Source organism: Vanessa tameamea, chromosome 6 (assembly GCF_037043105.1).
Source record: "Vanessa tameamea isolate UH-Manoa-2023 chromosome 6, ilVanTame1 primary haplotype, whole genome shotgun sequence".
Lineage (NCBI taxonomy): Eukaryota > Metazoa > Arthropoda > Insecta > Lepidoptera > Nymphalidae > Vanessa > Vanessa tameamea.
Window position 1 is genome coordinate 11,392,969 of NC_087314.1, and position 25,123 is coordinate 11,418,091.

A 25,123-nucleotide genomic window follows, 5' to 3' on the forward strand; every position below is an offset into this window, starting at 1 on the left:
TTATTATCAAAAGCAGATAAATTTTCGTGGACACCATTAACATCTTATGGACCCCCATTTTTTATTCACGCCCCCAGCAAGTCTCCCGTGGAACCCTGGGGGTCCACCTGGACCACTTTGGGGAACACTGATCTAGAGGAACTAATCTTTGTACTTTTTCGATAGCAACAAAATAAACAGTAGGTAGATATAGCAGTACCATTTGCTATTACCATATTACTTTAAAACAATTTCAGTACGGAACATCAAATAGCTTCAATATAAATAGTTGTAAAAATAAATTGTTACAATTAATTAAAATATACATACGATTATTATTTTTTGCCGATAAAATATTTCTTTGCCATAATCTAGTAAAAATATCAGTTGAAGTGCCAAATGATTTTTGTAAAGATAATTCTGTAATAAGAGCTCTAATAAGAAAATTAAATACATGACCAGTCTTGTATTCAGAATGACTGGCCATTTCAAAATTTTTAATGTAGGTGCCTATTACTCAAAGGTACAAAATATAAACATTAAATTAAAATTGACAAAATACTTTTTAGTCATTCTAATGCACACGTTTATGGCTGGGTATTTCGAATTCAGAGGTGAAGAAACTACTTCAGTAAGATGCTGGCCAATTCGTTTTACAAGTTATAAAAAAAAATCAGGGTAAGGACAAGGGTAATAAAACAACAAGCAATCTTGAATTATATTTGTATCATACTTGGAAGTGAAATAAAACGACGAAATAGTTATATCTTTGAATTTATTTTCATTGTTTTATTCTTAATTTACATTTTTTAAATTTTGAAAATATCTACTACCGCTTCGGAAGGTGTTCTTCTGTGGAGAAGAAGCGGCGCAAGAAACTCCACAGGCATCACCATTTTTTTTAAATTGAATTTTAGCCAATTTTTGTATTGAATTATATATATTAATTTTGATGTTGATTTGGTAATATATAATTTTTAAAATACATATATATCTGCCTAGTTCGATAGTTGTGAAACATAACTTGATACTTAAAGACTAAAACCCCCTATATGTCATCGCCCGGTTTTTACGAATTAGTAAATTAACCTGAAAATTATTTGAAAAAATTAAGTTAATAGTTTAAGTAAGTACCTACTAACCTACCTATGTAGGTACTGCCTTAAATACATTTATCCTAAGTGGCAAGTTTTTTATGTCTACATTTCAATGGTAATTTTTGCTTGTATATCTGAAAAAATAGAACATAAATATTGCGAAAAACCATGTTATCAAACAATTACTATAAATTGTATTTTCGTTATAATAAATCTTAAGCTTATTTTTCGGTGACATGATACTTATATTTATATATTTATAATCTAAAGATTAAAGTAAATTATGTTTAATACTATTCATGTATATTATATTAATTTAAATATTAAGACCTAACACATATTAGGAACTTCTTGTTAATTATATTGAGGTAATAAGTAAATCTTAAATTATTGTATAAATTTATTGTGTTCATGATTTTTCAAAGCTGTAAAATAATATTAAAACTTACGATAGCCTGCGTTCACTGATACGAACTATTCAATCCACAGTACTTATTACTCAAGCATTCGAAAGAAAACAACCACCAATATGCTTCTAAATATCTACATACTTTGTATATAAACCCGCTACCAGCCAAATACTTTCATCGTTGTTTCATCAAATACCAAACTTACGTACCAATTAGGACGACACGAATATATTTCTCGCAGGCAAACATTTACTTCAAATGTTTTTCATTCGACTTTCTATCGCTAGATATTAATACCTGTTAAAAGATTAAGAAATCGTATTTTCATACCTAGTTAGTTTGAGATGATCATGGACCCTTGCGTACCAGAGTTAAGCAGAACCTAACGTTAATACTATCTCTTACGCTAAAACTAACAACACATACACACAGAACTTGCTACACAAAAATGATGTAGTGATGTTATTTACGCGTAGAAATGCAAAAATAAATTAAATACCTATTTAGATCGAAGTTGTCTAATTGAAAGCATCAGCGACGTTACGTCTATAATATGCGGCATGGCCAATACATACGATATTCCGAGACAGAATCTTACTGTCGGTCCATGAAACTGCGTCGATACATCGTTCTTATTACAGTAACTATTATAGCTAAGATAATAGACTAATTATTTAGGGTATAAGGCGTAAAATACAACTCACAGCCAATGCAAGTGAACCAACACACCGTCGACGTTTACTATCGTAGAATCGTTTTCTTTCTCCGTAGAATATCTATCTGCACGAATCTCTGAACTGCAAAAATTTCGAGGCACACGAAAAAAACATACTCAAATCTTTTTATATAGGTTGATGTGTAGTGTAGTTGAAAATAAACATGCGAGTGTCACAATAACTTCTACTATTGAGTCGTACAGTACAGTGGCTCCTACGGATTTTGCTTACGAGTGCAATCAGATTTTGGTTAGGCTAACAGGCTCGAATTTGTTGTCCTTCGTAGTGTATGCCGCTATCTGCCAGCGTGATAACTGCAAACAATAATTAAGGGACACAAGAAAACGACGTTAGAGGTAAAGGGTTAGAGATTTTAAGACTAGTTTAACTTTAGTCATGCTTCTAACACGTCATTGGCATCAACATATTCTACTTGGTGTCAGCAAACAATGTATTCATACCAATTTATAACCATTGAATTTAATTCGATGTCAGGAAATGATGTTTAGACTGGTGCGGAAATCTTCAACTGTAAAAAGATCAAAGAGCACGCAGAAAAGCAAACAAAAAGGCTTAGTGTTTAAAAGATTACAGTTATTAATGTAAATAATTTAAATACCTGATTTATAAGTTTTTTACTATGTCATATGACATTATTTTAAACATAACCGTATGTTTGTTCCGCCCGTTCTCTATATATATATATATATATAAACGACCTCGTATCTGGTAACTGTGAACATAAATATAAAAACACGAACTAAAGGTAAAATTTTACCTGCTACTTTGAAGTCAAAGTCCGTGCATGACTGCAGATTCAGGCCTCAATATTTTTCCTTTATATTGTACTATTATTAGCTTAAATTATGCCTTGTTAATTCTTTAAATTTAATTTAATCTCCTTCGGGAGTTACGTGGAACGTGACAAGGCGTCAGGAAAGAATCCGGAACTGCAAAAATGTACCGACACGAAAAAAAGCATAAGCATTTCTGCTTTGTTAGATAATGACAAATGAAAATCTTGGTTTGCTACCTATTCCGCTGCATGCGCCGTAAAGCTCAAATTGAAATAAAATACATATAAATAGGGCAAAAAATTTTTGGAGTAGGCTATATTCTATCATACCGTTTTCATTTGTTGCCTTTGTGCAAAATTAAATTTCGTAGCCCGCATTCCACTCGATCAGATTAATACGTTTAGGTTTTGTCGAGACCCTCAACTGTAAAAAGATACACGAAAAACGCAAAAACAAAGTTTATAATTTCCTAAGTAAATAATAGGAAGCATTTTATATATACAATCGACATAAAAATTATCGAAGTACAACCAAATAAGTCAAATGTGTTGTTATAAATCTGTTGAATTGAACTGATCACTAGCATTCCGAATGGATGTGTCTAAATAATGGTAAAAAAATATATGTAAAAACGTTATATTGTAAGCAGTGACCGCGTCGGCGTGAAGTGACGTCATCTAGCTTCTTTAAAATTAAAAATAATTATAAAAAATATAAATTTAGATGCTTATATGCAAAAAAAAGTTTCAAGAATCTTTAGTGATAGGAGAATAAAAAAAACTTTGAAATGTACATCATTATTTATGGATTATATGAATATTTCCTATTTGTTTAAATTTAAGTTAAATATGTATTCATATTGATTGCATCTATCGTTATGTATTGTCTCTGCAAGAAAGGACATTTGTTGTTAATCTTAAACAATTTTGTTCAGATTTACCTTTTAATGTTATAATAAAATATCCACCGATTAAACGCAAGCGAAGAATGTCTACTACCTGCAAAATAAGTTTGAGAAAAATATAATTATACGCAGACGCCGCTGGTTGGATCACCGAAACCACGACAGACGCCATAAAATCACGAACTGTAATAATATAAAAAAAGGCACAAGGGGAAAGTACATGTCCTTACTAACGCTAGCATAGTTTTTAATTTATTATAACAATATTCTTATTATATTAGTTACCTATATTTTTCTCGTTCGGTGTCGTATGTGTAGAGCTACATTATATTCGTATTATGTTACTCTGCCGATATCGAGCCTACGGAATCTTAGAAATTTAACTGAAATTAAAACGTTAAAACAAAACTCTCGGCATGTTAATTTCTCTCATTTTTATACATGTTTTGCTATTGTACGCATTTATACGTTTTTCATTTATATAACGTAAACCGTTATTTAATTAAACGCCGTCAAAAACAGGCAACTGCAAAAAAAGTTAAGAAAAAAAGTTTTTTACGTTCCTGGAATTATTATAAAAATAATTTCATTAATCTGTAAATAATAGTGGTTATAGTTTTCTAATATATTTTATTGCATCGAGTTTTAATGACGTTTTAACATTTATTATACTTAATTTATATGACTATATATAATTATCTGTAAGAAAAAATATTAATAACAGAAAAAGCATTCAAACTGAGAACTATTTAGATCTCACTAACACCAACTTTCCACATGAACTCAACTTTTCTCATTTCTCTATACTATAATTATTTTATGAATATAATTAACTTTTTGCAATATATTTATTTTAAACTTCCCAATTCAACTCACAACACATCACCACTGACACTTAGAACTAAAATTTATCTCATGATTACAAGTCTGCTTTAGTTACTTTTGTTAAATATTAACTGTAAATAGATTGCTAAAACCATTTCAAATAAACGTAACTTTTGTATTCATGCTTTCATTTTCACTATTCACAATTTTTTCACTAAAAAACAGAACTAATTTTACTAACAAACGGCAAACGAACACTTAACCACAACAAACGAAATAAGACAAACTTAATTTGGTTTTTCTTTTTTGCAGAGATTAATTACTTCTTGGGTCGTTAAGGCATTAATCCTACAAAAGCGTTTAAGCATAATATAATAAATTGAAGTGAATTCATTTTCAAGCGACAGCTCGTTCTCGCACTCGTGATCCTACTGTTCATTCTCCCAAAGCATATCCTGTGATACAGAGTAACATACTCGCTACACTGGAGTGTTAACTATTATATAACATATACAAAACATATCGACAACATATGCCAGGACTGAAAAAAGTGTTAATGGGTATAAACACTAATTTTGGACCTTACATCTTTACTATAAAGGGACGAATCACCACAGCAATAGTATTAAAAGAGTATCATAGTGACATTCCACAAATTATTAAAGCTCTATTAAAAATAAAAAGCATTTAATACAATGAGGGATAAAAGATCTTTAATATATTACATAAACACCGATGAGTAGCATTAAGATGAACAATAACTTAAGCACATATTTTCGCATTGTACTCATGAAAATCTTGCATTGCCTCTAGTAAACCCAACATCGATGTATGTGCCATATTATAAGAATAATAAAGTGACAACAAATTTTTAACTATCACACACCATCTAAACCTGCAAGAAATCGCGATTTCATATGACATATTCCATCTAGCTCCATGCTCATTCACATGTTAAAGTTAGCCACAAAGAATTGTTGGTGCATTTTATAAAGATCACAGAAAATTTTGTAATCAAAATGAACTGTGTCTACAAACATAAAAATCATTGAAATGCAAATAAAAGCATATCTATTTTTAAGAAGACTTGGACGATGCATGGAAGCAGCAACGGTTACTTTAGTTACATAGTAGAACCACTTTGGATAGTTAGCATATTGCGTTTTATCAAAATATCGTTTTATAATTGTTACACGGAACCACAAACAAACCACGTGACTCAAGCTTGGTGGGTATTTCCTGAGCTTACAGACGACTATAATGCGAAGAAACAAACTGGCATAATGATAAAATCGTGGATTCAAAAGCAATATGGTGCAGGAACAATCTTCTCCGTGTATAAATCCATTTATTCTAGTGTGTATTAATGTAATTTTTATTGCAATGTAGAAAATTTGCTCTTTCTAAATTTTCTATCGATTAGATTAGCTGAAAACAAAATATTAATGACCTAGTCGTGCTGTATTATGAAATTAAAATTTAAGAAATGTTAAAGAAAATTCTGTTTTGTAACGAGTAAAACAAGTACAATACCAAAAGAACCGTGTAACCGATACACAAACTGAAATAAAATTTATGATAATTGCATCAAAAAAAAAAATTTTTTTAATCACAACGTAATATATTATATAAAACCATTTCACATAAGTAAAGCGAGTATGTAAATTGTTATTAATACTGTGAGAGAAATAACGTTACATAAAAACATTGAAATAGGGCGCTAGTAGTGTATCGTTATTAATTTGTGACTTAATAAAAATTACATACCCGTATGGACACCGGTGACAATCATGATCCTAACTCTCAAAGGCGTGAAAAGCGTCGAATGTATATCTGCAGAAATGCACTAGTAATATCCAAGCCTTTCACACTCTTATAGCAACAATTTAACAAACAACTCGCGAATTGACTAGTCCAATCCCTCCTATAATATAAATCTCATGCTCAAATCCAAAGAAAATTGTTAATCACCACAAGTAATCCCAATTAAGCCTAGAACATTAAATATTATCCTTTCTCTGAAATAAATTACTTGAACAATGTATGTGGCGCTGATAAGCATAGTAAGGTGTGTACTACGTTTTCGATGTATCCACATGGATCGAAACGCAGGGAAGACGAATCACGTGATATATCGAACAAATAAAAATATATTTACAAGCAGATGCTAAAAACAAACCTTACTCATCAACCAAAGGTCATCCAAGTGCTATTCAGTGCAGTCAGCTGTGAATTGTGACTATCCCTAGTGTTAAACAATCTAGACCATGCTGTACCAATTTTAGTTTAAATAGTTAAATATAAAAAAGGTCAAGCCAATATCGCACTATATTATGCATTATTTTTAAATGTAATACGGTTTCAAGCCAAATAATATTCATTGTAATCTTGTAATGTTAAAATTATAATTTTGTGTTAACATTTGATTTTGTATAACATTCTTGTTACCAATATTGTTATTTATCTGGAATTAAAAAAGCTAAACGAAAAAAGGAAAGATAGTTGAGGAAGATAAAAAAAATATTAGTATATAATATATTACATAATACAAATATTTAATTTATGCAAGAAATATTCTTGTCATTCTCTTTCTCTTGGACTCACCTAAGGCGAAGTCATCATAAGTTCGATTTCTCATGTGGCCAATTCAATAAAATATCATGAGTATTTGTGTACTTGTAATTATAAAATTTGTAGTGATTATATCTGTTAGATTAAATAGTTTCTTCGGTTATTAAATATAAATATAGGCTTCGTTTATTAGGTATACGTTTCTTTTTAATTTGTTTTGATTTTTCTGATTTCTTTCCGTAGTAGAAATTGTTCTTAGTGTTTTAGTTTCCGTCATTTTCTTTTAAAACATCCGTTATTACGTTTTTGGTAAGTTTAACCTCTATTGCTATTTTAAGATCCTAAAATACTTCAACCAATTGCATAAGGTAAGTAAAATTGAGGGCCTCTAATGCTTCCTATTTTAAGGCTAATTGAAGATGTTAAGATACTTAAAGCATTCATTTAATGTAATCATGAAATCTATTCCAAAGTGGCATTAATACATGTCTTACAAAATGCTGTAAAAATGGAACGGTTGAGCTGTTCATTATATCTGATTTTTAATGTACATATATGTTATCTAATATCTCTCGATGTTAACGTCAGTATTACCCTTTCCATGATTATAGGGAAATTTCCTTATTTTCCTTTCTAATAGCGAATTACTTTTCTGCTGAGTAGAAATTAGTTGTTCAAAAATGTATATCTTAATGTAATTTTCCATGAACGAAATCCTACAAATATTCGTAGTTTAAAATCAGTGCATTATTTTTTCTGGATATTTTTATTGTAATCATTACCGATTTTATCAAGTCTCTTTCACTCATTGCGGTATTTTCTATACCTTTTCAAATTATTACTTTTATATAGATTTTAACTTGTATAACTTTTCTTCCGTATAAATATTTAAATAAAAACTCATTATCACTAATTAAACATTCCACTATGACACTAACTGCACACTTAAACGAGAATATCTTGCGATTTTTTCATCCTTTTGTTTTGAAGCTATTTTCAACGTAAATGTGACGTATGTTGAGTATTTATTTGAGTATTAAAAAACATTTTTGAATTTTTGAATCAACTCTGCTCTCTATTTCAATTACTTTTATCAATTAATTCAACCTTTTCAATATGGTCATGTCGCAGAATATTGATTATTTCTCTCTATTTTCTAAATCTTAGTAATCTTATCGAACATTATTCTTTTTAATTAAATAACAGTGAATAATTATCATTACATCTACCATCAACTCGTTTATCAAAATATCACTAAACTTAAAACTTTCACGTGGTACATATAATACTTTTCTTAAAAAAAACGTTATCACTATTACAACTGCACACAAAACTTCTCCCCACAATCCAAACTAATGAACACGCTACGAGTATCATCCGATTGTATAGCCTAATTCTTCTAGTAACTGTAAAGCTGATTATTATTGATATATTCTTCTCTAGTTTTTTATGTTTTTATTCTCTTATTCTGTTTTTGTTCAAGTATTCCCGTATCTTTCAAATTATTAATTATTGTTTTATATATATATATATATACATATGTATATGTGTTGAAATTCCTGATTTAATGTTACTTTGAATAGCACTTAACTCAATATATTTTAAGGTAGGAAAAGGGCTAAAAAGAAAAAAAGATTAGTTGCAAAAATAAAAAGAACTGTGTGACTGGTTTTGCTTTTATTAAATTTTTAACAATATTAGTTTAGTTTTTTAAATAGTTTGAAAATTAAGGTGTAATTTTTTTTATTCATATTATCTGATCTGACAAATTACATTTTTCGTATATTTTAACATCTTCACGTACATAAATCACCGATTACGAGTTTTAATGTTTTTTATCCCGTATTTTTTTATAAATATGACTTGATGTTATTTAAGATACTGAGCAATGACGATATTACATCACGTTAATCAAAGTGTACCTAAAATGTTTATTTCTTGTACGTAAAATTTACTAGATATCTTGTTGCACCTAGGTTTTTACATCTAAACACTACTATTAAACGAAATGATGAATACCGTTCAACGTGCCCACTTTGGTATAATAGACTCAACTAAAAATAATCTTATTTTGTTTTAACCTACCATCGTGTATTACACTATTTCAGGTATAATTCATCCTAAACGATGCCTAATAGGTGTTAGGTCACTGCGCATGAGTGCTTTAATTCTACGCTTTTTAAACTTGTTATGCGTTAGATATATACATATATACATACATAAGTATAAAAGGATGTGTCAATAACGAATGATTCATACTTAGTTTAGCATTAATAATTATCTTATATTGAAAAAATAATACATTTATTTATTGATTACTAAAATTTACCATTATTCTATCATATTATATATCATAAAACTAAGATAAAAGTAAGCTACATCTAGACAAAATCAACTGCTTAATGTGATGTTATAACGAACCTAAAAGTAATCTAAATACTAAATTAATAGTACGTCATCGCCCGATTTTATTTTAACGTTCGTATCTTAGTCTACTATATTTCGTGATAACTAACTTTAAACTCGTATCTAATAATTCATGTACGATTTTAATATTCTAAATATATTGAATTACGACCTAAAGATAAGATTTCTTATCTTCAGTTACAATAACAATATTAAATATAATATGTAAAAATACAAGCTTACTTTGTAATGTATAAATGTAATTGAATCTGTATGTATCCGAAACTTACAAATGTAACTATTTCAGCCAGTAACATCTAAACTCAAGTTGGAGTATAATGATCGTAACTAAGAGCTTTAGCTATCTCGTGGCTACCGTGATACATAGCGAACAAGCCTGCCTGTAGCTCCAACTAAACATCTGAAAATCAATTGACGACAACCATTACTGAAATCAGTCCTTATAACTATTTTATGTCAAGTGCTAGATGACTAAGATGTATGTGTTAGGACCGGCGGATCTGATCTAAACGGACTATACTTATTGTAAGAATAGTAGAACGTCTATTATTTCCAATTTTAGATTTCCGGTTACATTTAGTTTATCGTTACTCTTTTGTAATAATTCTTCAACTATAGTCATTTATTTTAGAATTGTTTGTAAAATCAGCAAATATATTATTTCGGAGAACATAGCTTAAAGACGTTTTCAGTTCCATTAATATAAAGGAGAATATCTAATGAGTAGTTATTTTTGAAAATGTTATCAAAGTCAAAATTTGTCAATACCTGCGTAACCAACTAGAAAGATCCCTAAACGGGGACGTTTCTACACCGATGACCGGACGTATTCCTTAGCGTTCGTACCGACGCGAGCCATATAAATACTTTTTGAATCTGCTAAAGTACTGGCCTAATGTAAGGGATGTAATCGACCTGCCATGATGTTCGACGAGTTAAACCGAGTCTGCAGAAGAAGCGTGGATAACGGTTAATAAATATCACAATAATCCTGAAATATAATAAAATCATAAAACATTAACTAAGTTTAAAATAATTCGTTATTCATATACAAACATATTTTAGTTGAATTTATAAGGTATTTTTAAAGTAACATACGAGTAAAAGCTTTAACGTACAGCAATTTTAGATAACATATATACTGCGTTGCCAAAATGAACTATTGATTTTATAATTGATTTTTTTTCAATTTTTGTATCGTGCTGCATGTACATTTTAAAATTTGAATGATAGTAAAATGACTAATTTTGTGTATGTTTGCTCTATTACAATTATTTGTTTATTAATTATACATCACTCAGTTATTATTGCTTCAAAAATTTACTAGCGCTTGTTATTGTTCTATTTAATTTGGATATTTTCGATGAATTTTGTTATGCATATATTTTATAAATTATTTGTTCTAGGAACCGCCACAATAGCCACGTTTAATATATGTTGTATTTTTAAACTCCCAATCTGTATATGTTAATTTTGATGCTTAATTTACCAAATGATTACGCATTTTACTTTATATAAAAAGCGATTTTTTTGTTAATGTAGATTGTATAAATAACACAGTTTCAGTTTAAGACTTTGGAGTTTTGATATATTATTTAAAGATAATTATTTATAAATATTCCAAATTGCTTCTACAAATGAACCTTATTTATTGTAGTAGGTAATTGTTTAGCGAAACAAATAATTATTTTATAAATATTTTAATTTTTCTTTTAAGATACCGATTATATTCTTATCCTGTAAGATTGAGATCCAATGATATTCATTATTTTATAAATTAAATATAATAGAACCTTTGCTTAACTTACATCTATATATTCCTTTATTAATATGACCCCGTCGAAAACTACTTTCCTTATGCCTGTATTTAATTACTTTTTTATAGATACATATTTTGATAAAACATTAAAACTTGTCATTTAATTTAATTTATGATATTTTCCATTGATTAATTGTAGTACGAAATTTGTATTTAAAATTATCAGAGCAACGCGTATCGATAAAATCATTATTCTTTTATATTGCACAAATAACATCTTGTCTTTTGAAGGTTAATGTAATATAAATAAACAGTAAGTCGTCATCCGCTTATTCAGCGCAAACATAACGTCATCAACAGCTTGCATACGATTGTGAAATACTGAAATTATTAGGTACCTACTTTAACGTTCGTGATAATGTATAAAAAAACATATGTTTCGACATACTATCCAAATTTCTTAGAGAAAGTATTTTTAAAATATGGTTTTGTAATTTATTTAATTCCCTTTCTTAATTTGATTCTTTAAATAAATGCGTTTCCAAATAAAATGTTACCATAATATGAAATAAAAACCATTTTAAATTATAATATAAATGCACTATAAAGATGCCACATAGCGTTCGAGGCGTGCACAAAGGTTTTATTAAACTATGTATTTGGATACGATAACATGCCAAATAATGATAATGTAACCTTATTATTGTCTTAAATCCCAATATTAATATTAAATCATCAATGACTTGTCTTATTGTTATAACTTGTTTTATAAATGTTATCACAATAATCATATTGATAATAACGATATACAAAATTGTCACAAATTACTATGTATTTTTTGCGTTTGCATTACTAATTTATGTTTTACAGAATTACCTTAATTTCCTATTTTGCGATTAACTGCAATTTGTTCTAGTGATATTTGTGTCATTATTATGCAAGTTCAAATATGTAGTACACTAGACTAACATTACTAAACTATATAAATAATACTATCGTTATTTATAAATTATATTTATATTCGAATACAATAAAAACTAAGTTTCGATTTCCTTATATTTTATAAAATATACAATTTCCTTTTATTTTTATACCTATAACATGAAAATATTGCAAGACCAGCTTTCTGTTGCAACTTATTTAGTCTAAATTTTCAGCATTTTGAACTCTGTTAACGTAATATCGCTTAATTAAAAATTTTGACTTCATATAATAAGCAATCGCTTAAAAAATATATGTACATATTTATACCATTATATTCATAGTGATTTTCTTGTAAAATTACGGTTTTTCTGTGTACTTATTGAACATATTTAAAATTTTATTATTTGTGTTCTGAGAACATATATTAGCAAACAAAATATTTTATTATCCGTCTAAAGTTAGACCTGTTCACCTCTTTTTATAAATATCATTAAAATTACTCTGAGTGTACCTACTTGGTTTCTATTAGTTGCAAATGTATATTTTAGGATACAATTTTAATGTGCAAAAGATGGACAATAGCCAATTTCAATCTCTATTTTAGTAATAAGTCTAGGTATTTTGATCACTTCATTTTGCCAGCGGCTCCTAATAATAAACGAAATACTAAAGAAGACCTAAGGTTCAATGAAAACTACCTTGTTTAGGGACGTGTGTATTTTATACCCTATATAAATTTGCGCATAAAATTTCAATAAAAAAAAAGTACTTGAAATTAGTTTTATATTATTATAAATTAAATTATATTAATAATATTTTATACTATTTTCTTAGGAATATACACACTATTTCACGCTCTAAGCAGATTTAGGACGGATTAAAAAAATAACATCACTTTAAATGTAGGTTATTTAATATTCAATGTTTTTAATCTAATGCTACTTAATATACTTAAAATACCTATACCCTATATATTTATATATATATAGAATAACTTTTATAAAAGTATTGCACATTCAAAATTAAGTCCTGCTTTCATTGAAAACGAGTCATATTTCCTATCCTGTAAGATATGCTTGTTTTTACCATTCAGATTCAATATTATTTTTCTTCTTTTATTCTAAACGACTATTATATTATTATGCTTTAAGATATTGTCTGTTACTGAGATTTGTTATGACACTCGTCTATACCTTTGAGATTTGTAAGACTTTATAAAAGTATTGGACATTCAAAATTAAGTCCTGCTTTCATTGAAAACGAGTCTTATTTCCCATCCTGTAAGATATGCTTGTTTTTACCATTCAGATTCAATATTATTTTTCTTCTTTTATTCTAAACGACTATTATATTATTATGCTTTAAGACATTGTCTGTTACTGAGATTTGTTAAGACACTTGTCTATACCTTTGAGATTTGTAAGACTTTATAAAAGTATTGGACATTCAAAATCAAGTCCTGCTTTCATTGAAAACGAGTCATATTCTTATCCTGTAAGATATGCTTGTTTTTACCATTCAGATTCAATATTATTTTTCTTATTTTATTCTAAACGACTATTATATTATTATGCTTTAAGATATTGTCTGTTACTGAGATTTGTCAAGACACTTGTCTATACCTTTGAGATTTGTAAGACTTTATAAAAGTATTGGACATTCAAAATTAAGTCCTGCTTTCATTCAAAACGAGTCATTCTTATCCTGTAAGATATGCTTGTTTTTACCACTCAGATTCAATATTATTTTTCTTCTTTTATTCTAAACGACTATTATATTATTATGCTTTAAGATATTGTCTGTTACTGAGATTTGTTAAGACACTTGTCTATACCTTTGAGATTTGTAAGACTTTATAAAAGTATTGGACATTCAAAATTAAGTCCTGCTTTCATTGAAAACGAGTCTTATTTCCCATCCTGTAAGATATGCTTGTTTTTACCATTCAGATTCAATATTATTTTTCTTATTTTATTCTAAACGACTATTATATTATTATGCTCTAAGATATTGTCTGTTACTGAGATTTGTTATGACACTCGTCTATACCTTTGAGATTTGTAAGACTTTATAAAAGTATTGGACATTCAAAATTAAGTCCTGCTTTCATTGAAAACGAGTCTTATTTCCTATCCTGTAAGATATGCTTGTTTTTACCATTCAGATTCAATATTATTTTTCTTCTTTTATTCTAAACGACTATTATATTATTATGCTTTAAGATATTGTCTGTTACTGAGATTTGTTATGACACTCGTCTATACCTTTGAGATTTGTAAGACTTTATAAAAGTATTGGACATTCAAAATTAAGTCCTGCTTTCATTGAAAACGAGTCTTATTTCCTATCCTGTAAGATATGCTTGTTTTTACCATTCAGATTCAATATTATTTTTCTTCTTTTATTCTAAACGACTATTATATTATTATGCTTTAAGATATTGTCTGTTACTGAGATTTGTTATGACACTCGTCTATACCTTTGAGATTTGTAAGACTTTATAAAAGTATTGGACATTCAAAATTAAGTCCTGCTTTCATTGAAAACGAGCCTTATTTCCTATCCTGTAAGATATGCTTGTTTTTACCATTCAGATTCAATATTATTTTTCTTCTTTTATTCTAAACGACTATTATATTATTATGCTTTAAGATATTGTCTGTTACTGAGATTTGTTATGACACTCGTCTATACCTTTGAGATTTGTAAGACTTTATAAAAGTATTGGACATTCAAAATCAAGTCCTGCTTTCATTGAAAACGAGTCATATTCTTATCCTGTAAGATATGCTTGTTTTTACCATTCAGATTCAATATTATTTTTCTTATTTTATTCTAAACGACTATTATATTATTATGCTTTAAGATATTGTCTGTTACTGAGATTTGTCAAGACACTTGTCTATACCTTTGAGATTTGTAAGACTTTATAAAAGTATTGGACATTCAAAATTAAGTCCTGCTTTCATTCAAAACGAGTCATTCTTATCCTGTAAGATATGCTTGTTTTTACCACTCAGATTCAATATTATTTTTCTTCTTTTATTCTAAACGACTATTATATTATTATGCTTTAAGATATTGTCTGTTACTGAGATTTGTTAAGACACTTGTCTATACCTTTGAGATTTGTAAGACTTTATAAAAGTATTGGACATTCAAAATTAAGTCCTGCTTTCATTGAAAACGAGTCTTATTTCCCATCCTGTAAGATATGCTTGTTTTTACCATTCAGATTCAATATTATTTTTCTTATTTTATTCTAAACGACTATTATATTATTATGCTCTAAGATATTGTCTGTTACTGAGATTTGTTATGACACTCGTCTATACCTTTGAGATTTGTAAGACTTTATAAAAGTATTGGACATTCAAAATTAAGTCCTGCTTTCATTGAAAACGAGTCTTATTTCCTATCCTGTAAGATATGCTTGTTTTTACCATTCAGATTCAATATTATTTTTCTTCTTTTATTCTAAACGACTATTATATTATTATGCTTTAAGATATTGTCTGTTACTGAGATTTGTTATGACACTCGTCTATACCTTTGAGATTTGTAAGACTTTATAAAAGTATTGGACATTCAAAATTAAGTCCTGCTTTCATTGAAAACGAGTCTTATTTCCTATCCTGTAAGATATGCTTGTTTTTACCATTCAGATTCAATATTATTTTTCTTCTTTTATTCTAAACGACTATTATATTATTATGCTTTAAGATATTGTCTGTTACTGAGATTTGTTATGACACTCGTCTATACCTTTGAGATTTGTAAGACTTTATAAAAGTATTGGACATTCAAAATTAAGTCCTGCTTTCATTGAAAACGAGCCTTATTTCCTATCCTGTAAGATATGCTTGTTTTTACCATTCAGATTCAATATTATTTTTCTTCTTTTATTCTAAACGACTATTATATTATTATGCTTTAAGATATTGTCTGTTACTGAGATTTGTTATGACACTCGTCTATACCTTTGAGATTTGTAAGACTTTATAAAAGTATTGGACATTCAAAATCAAGTCCTGCTTTCATTGAAAACGAGTCATATTCTTATCCTGTAAGATATGCTTGTTTTTACCATTCAGATTCAATATTATTTTTCTTATTTTATTCTAAACGACTATTATATTATTATGCTTTAAGATATTGTCTGTTACTGAGATTTGTTAAGACACTTGTCTATACCTTTGAGATTTGTAAGACTTTATAAAAGTATTGGACATTCAAAATTAAGTCCTGCTTTCATTGAAAACGAGTCTTATTTCCCATCCTGTAAGATATGCTTGTTTTTACCATTCAGATTCAATATTATTTTTCTTATTTTATTCTAAACGACTATTATATTATTATGCTCTAAGATATTGTCTGTTACTGAGATTTGTTATGACACTCGTCTATACCTTTGAGATTTGTAAGACTTTATAAAAGTATTGGACATTCAAAATTAAGTCCTGCTTTCATTGAAAACGAGTCTTATTTCCTATCCTGTAAGATATGCTTGTTTTTACCATTCAGATTCAATATTATTTTTCTTCTTTTATTCTAAACGACTATTATATTATTATGCTTTAAGATATTGTCTGTTACTGAGATTTGTTATGACACTCGTCTATACCTTTGAGATTTGTAAGACTTTATAAAAGTATTGGACATTCAAAATTAAGTCCTGCTTTCATTGAAAACGAGTCTTATTTCCTATCCTGTAAGATATGCTTGTTTTTACCATTCAGATTCAATATTATTTTTCTTCTTTTATTCTAAACGACTATTATATTATTATGCTTTAAGATATTGTCTGTTACTGAGATTTGTTATGCCACTCGTCTATACCTTTGAGATTTGTAAGACTTTATAAAAGTATTGGACATTCAAAATTAAGTCCTGCTTTCATTGAAAACGAGTCATTCTTATCCTGTAAGATATGCTTGTTTTTACCATTCAGATTCAATATTATTTTTCTTATTTTATTCTAAACGACTATTATATTATTATGCTTTAAGATATTGTCTGTTACTGAGATTTGTTAAGACACTTACTTGTCTATACCTTTGAGATTTGTAAGACTTTATAAAAGTATTGGACATTCAAAATTAAGTCCTGCTTTCATTGAAAACGAGTCTTATTTCCTATCCTGTAAGATATGCTTGTTTTTACCATTCAGATTCAATATTATTTTTCTTCTTTTATTCTAAACGACTATTATATTATTATGCTTTAAGATATTGTCTGTTACTGAGATTTGTCAAGACACTTGTCTATACCTTTGAGATTTGTAAGACTTTATAAAAGTATTGGACATTCAAAATTAAGTCCTGCTTTCATTGAAAACGAGTCTTATTTCCTATCCTGTAAGATATGCTTGTTTTTACCATTCAGATTCAATATTATTTTTCTTCTTTTATTCTAAACGACTATTATATTATTATGCTTTAAGATATTGTCTGTTACTGAGATTTGTTATGACACTCGTCTATACCTTTGAGATTTGTAAGACTTTATAAAAGTATTGGACATTCAAAATTAAGTCCTGCTTTCATTGAAAACGAGTCTTATTTCCTATCCTGTAAGATATGCTTGTTTTTACCATTCAGATTCAATATTATTTTTCTTCTTTTATTCTAAACGACTATTATATTATTATGCTTTAAGATATTGTCTGTTACTGAGATTTGTTATGACACTCGTCTATACCTTTGAGATTTGTAAGACTTTATAAAAGTATTGGACATTCAAAATTAAGTCCTGCTTTCATTGAAAACGAGTCATATTCTTATCCTGTAAGATATGCTTGTTTTTACCATTCAGATTCAATATTATTTTTCTTATTTTATTCTAAACGACTATTATATTATTATGCTTTAAGACATTGTCTGTTACTGAGATTTGTTAAGACACTTGTCTATATCTTTGAGATTTGTAAGACTTTATAAAAGTATTGGACATTCAAAATTAAGTCCTGCTTTCATTGAAAACGAGTCATATTCTTATCCTGTAAGATATGCTTGTTTTTACCACTCAGATTCAATATTATTTTTCTTCTTTTATTCTAAACGACTATTATATTATTATGCTTTAAGATATTCTGTTACTGAGATTTGTTAAGACACTTACTTGTCTATACCTTTGAGATTTGTAAGACTTTATAAAAGTATTGGACATTCAAAATTAAGTCCTGCTTTCATTGAAAACGAGTCTTATTTCCTATCCTGTAAGATATGCTTGTTTTTACCATTCAGATTCAATATTATTTTTCTTCTTTTATTCTAAACGACTATTATATTATTATGCTTTAAGATATTGTCTGTTACTGAGATTTGTTATGACACTCGTCTATACCTTTGAGATTTGTAAGACTTTATAAAAGTATTGGACATTCCAAATCAAGTCCTGCTTTCATTGAAAACGAGTCATATTCTTATCCTGTAAGATATGCTTGTTTTTACCATTCAGATTCAATATTATTTTTCTTATTTTATTCTAAACGACTATTATATTATTATGCTTTAAGATATTGTCTGTTACTGAGATTTGTCAAGACACTTGTCTATACCTTTGAGATTTGTAAGACTTTATAAAAGTATTGGACATTCAAAATTAAGTCCTGCTTTCATTGAAAACGAGTCTTATTTCCTATCCTGTAAGATATGCTTGTTTTTACCATTCAGATTCAATATTATTTTTCTTCTTTTATTCTAAACGACTATTATATTATTATGCTTTAAGATATTGTCTGTTACTGAGATTTGTTATGACACTCGTCTATACCTTTGAGATTTGTAAGACTTTATAAAAGTATTGGACATTCAAAATTAAGTCCTGCTTTCTTTGAAAACGAGTCTTATTTCCTATCCTGTAAGATATGCTTGTTTTTACCATTCAGATTCAATATTATTTTTCTTCTTTTATTCTAAACGACTATTATATTATTATGCTTTAAGATATTGTCTGTTACTGAGATTTGTTATGACACTCGTCTATACCTTTGAGATTTGTAAGACTTTATAAAAGTATTGGACATTCAAAATTAAGTCCTGCTTTCATTGAAAACGAGTCATATTCTTATCCTGTAAGATATGCTTGTTTTTACCACTCAGATTCAATATTATTTTTCTTCTTTTATTCTAAACGACTATTATATTATTATGCTTTAAGATATTCTGTTACTGAGATTTGTTAAGACACTTGTCTATACCTTTGAGATTTGTAAGACTTTATAAAAGTATTGGACATTCAAAATTAAGTCCTGCTTTCATTGAAAACGAGTCATATTCTTATCCTGTAAGATATGCTTGTTTTTACCATTCAGATTCAATATTATTTTTCTTATTTTATTCTAAACGACTATTATATTATTATGCTTTAAGATATTGTCTGTTACTGAGATTTGTTAAGACACTTGTCTATACCTTTGAGATTTGTAAGACTTTATAAAAGTGTTGGACATTCAAAATTAAGTCCTGCTTTCATTGAAAACGAGTCATATTTCCTATCCTGTAAGATATGCTTGTTTTTACCATTGAGATTCAATATTATTTTTCTTCTTTTATTCTAAACGACTATTATATTATTATGCTTTAAGATATTGTCTGTTACTGAGATTTGTTATGACACTCGTCTATACCTTTGAGATTTGTAAGACTTTATAAAAGTATTGGACATTCAAAATAAGTCCTGCTTTCATTGAAAACGAGTCATATTCTTATCCTGTAAGATATGCTTGTTTTCACCATTCAGATTCAATATTATTTTTCTTATTTTATTCTAAACGACTATTATATTATTATGCTTTAAGACATTGTCTGTTACTGAGATTTGTTAAGACACTTGTCTATACCTTTGAGATTTGTAAGACTTTATAAAAGTATTGGACATTCAAAATTAAGTCCTGCTTTCATTCAAAACGAGTCATATTCTTATCCTGTAAGATATGCTTGTTTTTACCACTCTGATTCAATATTATTTTTCTTCTTTTATTCTAAACGACTATTAAATTATTATGCTTTAAGATATTCTGTTACTGAGATTTGTTAAGACACTTGTCTATACCTTTGAGATTTGTAAGACTTTATAAAAGTATTGGACATTCAAAATTAAGTCCTGCTTTCATTGAAAACGAGTCATATTTCCTATCCTGTAAGATATGCTTGTTTTTACCATTGAGATTCAATATTATTTTTCTTCTTTTATTCTAAACGACTATTATATTATTATGCTTTAAGATATTGTCTGTTACTGAGATTTGTTATGACACTCGTCTATACCTTTGAGATTTGTAAGACTTTATAAAAGTATTGGACATTCAAAATTAAGTCCTGCTTTCATTGAAAACGAGTCATATTCTTATCCTGTAAGATATGCTTGTTTTTACCATTCAGATTCAATATTATTTTTCTTATTTTATTCTAAACGACTATTATATTATTATGCTTTAAGACATTGTCTGTTACTGAGATTTGTTAAGACACTTGTCTATACCTTTGAGATTTGTAAGACTTTATAAAAGTATTGGACATTCAAAATTAAGTCCTGCTTTCATTCAAAACGAGTCATATTCTTATCCTGTAAGATATGCTTGTTTTTACCACTCTGATTCAATATTATTTTTCTTCTTTTATTCTAAACGACTATTATATTATTATGCTTTAAGATATTCTGTTACTGAGATTTGTTAAGACACTTGTCTATACCTTTGAGATTTGTAAGACTTTATAAAAGTATTGGACATTCAAAATTAAGTCCTGCTTTCATTGAAAACGAGTCTTATTTCCTATCCTGTAAGATATGCTTGTTTTTACCATTCAGATTCAATATTATTTTTCTTATTTTATTCTAAACGACTATTATATTATTATGCTTTAAGACATTGTCTGTTACTGAGATTTGTTAAGACACTTGTCTATACCTTTGAGATTTGTAAGACTTTATAAAAGTATTGGACATTCAAAATTAAGTCCTGCTTTCATTCAAAACGAGTCATATTCTTATCCTGTAAGATATGCTTGTTTTTACCACTCTGATTCAATATTATTTTTCTTCTTTTATTCTAAACGACTATTATATTATTATGCTTTAAGATATTCTGTTACTGAGATTTGTTAAGACACTTGTCTATACCTTTGAGATTTGTAAGACTTTATAAAAGTATTGGACATTCAAAATTAAGTCCTGCTTTCATTGAAAACGAGTCATATTCTTATCTTGTAAGATATGGCTTGTTTATATCATTGTGATTTAATATTATTTTCTACTTTCATTGAAAAAGACAATTTATGTTACTATGCTGCAAGATATCGTAAGACACTTGTCTATAACTTTGAGATTTCTAAGACTGTCTATACCATTGCTATATAAAAAAATAAAAGATGACACGTGTCTTTAATACCATTGACATACTATTTTATTTAATACTTTCTTTGGAAAAGACTTAGGTATGTTATAATGCTGTAAGATATCGTCTATTACTTTGAGATTTGTAAGACACTGTCCATACCATTTAGATCCAATTTATTTGCTTACTTCACTGAAAACATCTATTATATTCTTAAAATATTAAACATATATTAGATTGAAGATATTTACTGATCAATACTTTACATTATTTTTTTTACTATTTTTCTAATATGATATACCACATTCGTTTTAATGAATAAATTTTGTTGAAAATCCATAGGTGTTTACCCTTGACTAGTAAAAATTTAATTAACTTTTTCCACTCAATAATTGTGTCGTATGGTATGATGTATTTTATCAATGTATATAAAATACCTAAATATATGTAATATAAAACTGAATGTGTTTGTTAGTTTAGTATTTAATCAAGTAATCATTAATCAATTCAATTCATGAAATCAAAAAAACCTTTGGATGTGCCAAAATGACAAATTATTTATCTTTTTTAATTCTTCCTAGTTTTTAGTTATTGTTATATTTAATGTTTGGTCATAATTATCAAAAACTGTATGCAGTAAAACCGTTTAAATCGTGAAAAGTTATGCACGGTCCTTCGAATAATAAATTATGTTTCCAAAAGGAATAAGTATTTTTTTATTTCACTTTAGTGACAATTGTTAATGAATAAGATCTATCTATTTAATTCTATCAGTAACAATTTTTAATCTACTTATCATATTCATATTGTGTAACCCGTTATTAGAATAATGCTACCTAATAGTTTGGATGCAGTCTAAATTTAAATTTATTTTAGTGTAGTCTTAACCTAACTGATTATTGAACTCTTTTGGGTACTTTTTTTACGTACTAAATATGAGCATTCTTCTTAGCATATCATCATTCCACATTAATTACCCCTTTTTTAATTTAATCATAAATAATCCAGTCGATATATGAACTATTAAACATTTTTTTTTTGTAAAAAAAAAAAGGTTGAATTGCCAACTTGCACTACTACAATTTCGTATTTTATAGTTTAAAGAAAAAATGTTGCTTTAATCGAGTGAATAAATTGAGTTAATTCATTTTCAATATTTTACCATTACATATTTTAGCAATTTATTTAATTTATGTGTTTTTAATATAAGTTAATTTTAATTCATTTACTCAAACACGCAGTGACTGATAAAAGATCTATTAATCTACAGTCGTGTCTTGAAAACATGATACATATTTTCTAAATTTAAAAATTTTCATTTTGACTATACAGAGAACAGAGTACTTCTGGAAGTGGGACCTTTGCATTATTAGCTATTTTTTATTATTATTTGTATATAGCCCTTAATGTTAAATAATTCTCATGTAAATAAATATAGTTACATTTTATAAATTGAGTAACGTATGTATGGTATACTTTTTATTACAAATTTTCCTCATTAATTTACGTTTTAAATTAACTTTAAAATTTCGAAATAAATATTTGAAGCCTATGTGGACAAACAAGTACATCAATCTATCAGACGTTATTTGTGGCTTCTTATCCTCTAATTTTTTCGACTACTTGTTTATATATTATTTTTCCTACATTTAAATTAAAAAAGCACCATAACCTAATTCGATGATAATTAAATGTAGTTTTCACTTATGATTAGTAGTTTTTATTAGAAAACAGTACCAATATTTCTGCTATATAAAATTATTAATCAAGATACTCGATACTATGCTTTTCAATTCCAGTTATTTGATCCTATTTTTATAAATTATTCGAAATTATCGTTTAAATATTCTAAGGTATCTTAACACAACCTACTGAAACTTTTTTAGCATTATTGTCAGATTTATAAATTTATTGTTGACCTGTTACTAAATTTACAACTTTTTTTTCTGATGGATGAGTTAATCTTATTGAATAGCGTCACTAAAATTATAGTGCAATTACTTCACATTAGTGTTACATATCGATAATCCACTATCGATAGACAATCGATAGTTAAGGTGTTAGCGATAGTCTATCGATAGTATTGACACGTGACAAGTATCGATAGCTTCCCATGAGCAATACTATCGATAGTATTGCAAAAACCATTACTTTTAATCTAAACCATCAATAGTCCAAAACTATCGATACTATCGATAGTATTGCCAAAATCTTATCGTATTGCTCACGGACAGCTATCAATACTATCGATAGTATTGATCAAAACGATACTATCGATATCCTGAATAATTTTCGAGATTCACTATCGATAACCAAACTATCGATAGTTCTGCAACGCTGCTTCACATGTGGCGAGGCGTATATGAACTACCAATGGCTTATTACTCGTAGTCGTTACTGAAAACCGATCGTTTATACTGGTGTACCTACAATTATTCGTTAAATATATGATACCGGCATTAAGTTATCGGTATGGGCTGTTTATGACGTTATATCTATATATTATATTACGTATAAGTAGGCAATTAGGTACATTTTTATTAAATTTCAAATATTTTTGTAAGCATTTTCTTACGATAGTAATAGATAAAATATTAATGATACTTGGTAAATACAATTCCTTACAATACAATACTTTTTTTTTTGTTGGCAGTCATCTAAAAGCCCGGTACCGTAGTACCGACTACCAACGCAGCTGTCGCGTAACACTACAGTATGTACGCAGTACAGCTGCTGTCTGAACCAATTATGATTTGAATCGTTAAAAAAAATATATGAACCAAGTTTCTAAATTATTACCAAATCTATATTTTTTTTACATTATTTACTTAAATGTGATTTCGTTAAGTCATATTTATTTTATATTAAAGAAATATTAAATATCAAAAATTTAGTAGTGATAAATTTTGTTGAGTGTTTACCCACATTGATGACATCATCAGAAATTAAATTTTCAAATACCGACTTTGTACAACGCGTTAAGGTCAAATTACGGCGCAATCACGTGTATTAAAAAATATATTTAGGTACTTCTAACTATAAACGTTCAAATAAAATAATAAAATCGGACCCACCTTACATCTTTATCCTTGTAACTTCCCTTGGATAGATAAGGACAATCAAGGATACGCAATCAACCGGGCGATGACTCGGCCATCTTAAGGACTCCTAACGAAACTTGCCACCTCTCATAGAAACTTCATATTCCAGAACATTTTATGGTAAATATAATAATCTTAGTGCTACATTTTACTTTAAGAATATCTTTAACCTAATACTAAATTATCCTAAAATTCATTACGATACAACAGAACCTCGCCACTACACTAATGGTAAAGGTATGGTGGGGCAATCTCGGATAAATCGCTTTTATACCA

At 27.9% G+C, this 25,123-nt stretch overlaps 1 long non-coding RNA gene across 3 annotated transcripts; it reads right to left on the bottom strand.

The window, feature by feature from the left end:
* Positions 1–737: 737 nt before the first annotated feature.
* On the bottom strand, positions 738–25,123 carry LOC113396408 (uncharacterized). 3 transcript variants are annotated; one of them, XR_010309169.1, is made up of 4 exons: positions 24,821–25,123; positions 10,495–10,672; positions 6,908–10,126; positions 738–6,746 (listed from the first exon to the last, which is right to left on the bottom strand). It is a non-coding gene; the product is annotated as an uncharacterized LOC113396408 (long non-coding RNA). The 3 variants fall into 3 exon arrangements; XR_010309168.1 differs by having other exon boundaries at positions 738–1,210; positions 1,244–10,126; XR_003368745.2 differs by having other exon boundaries at positions 738–10,126.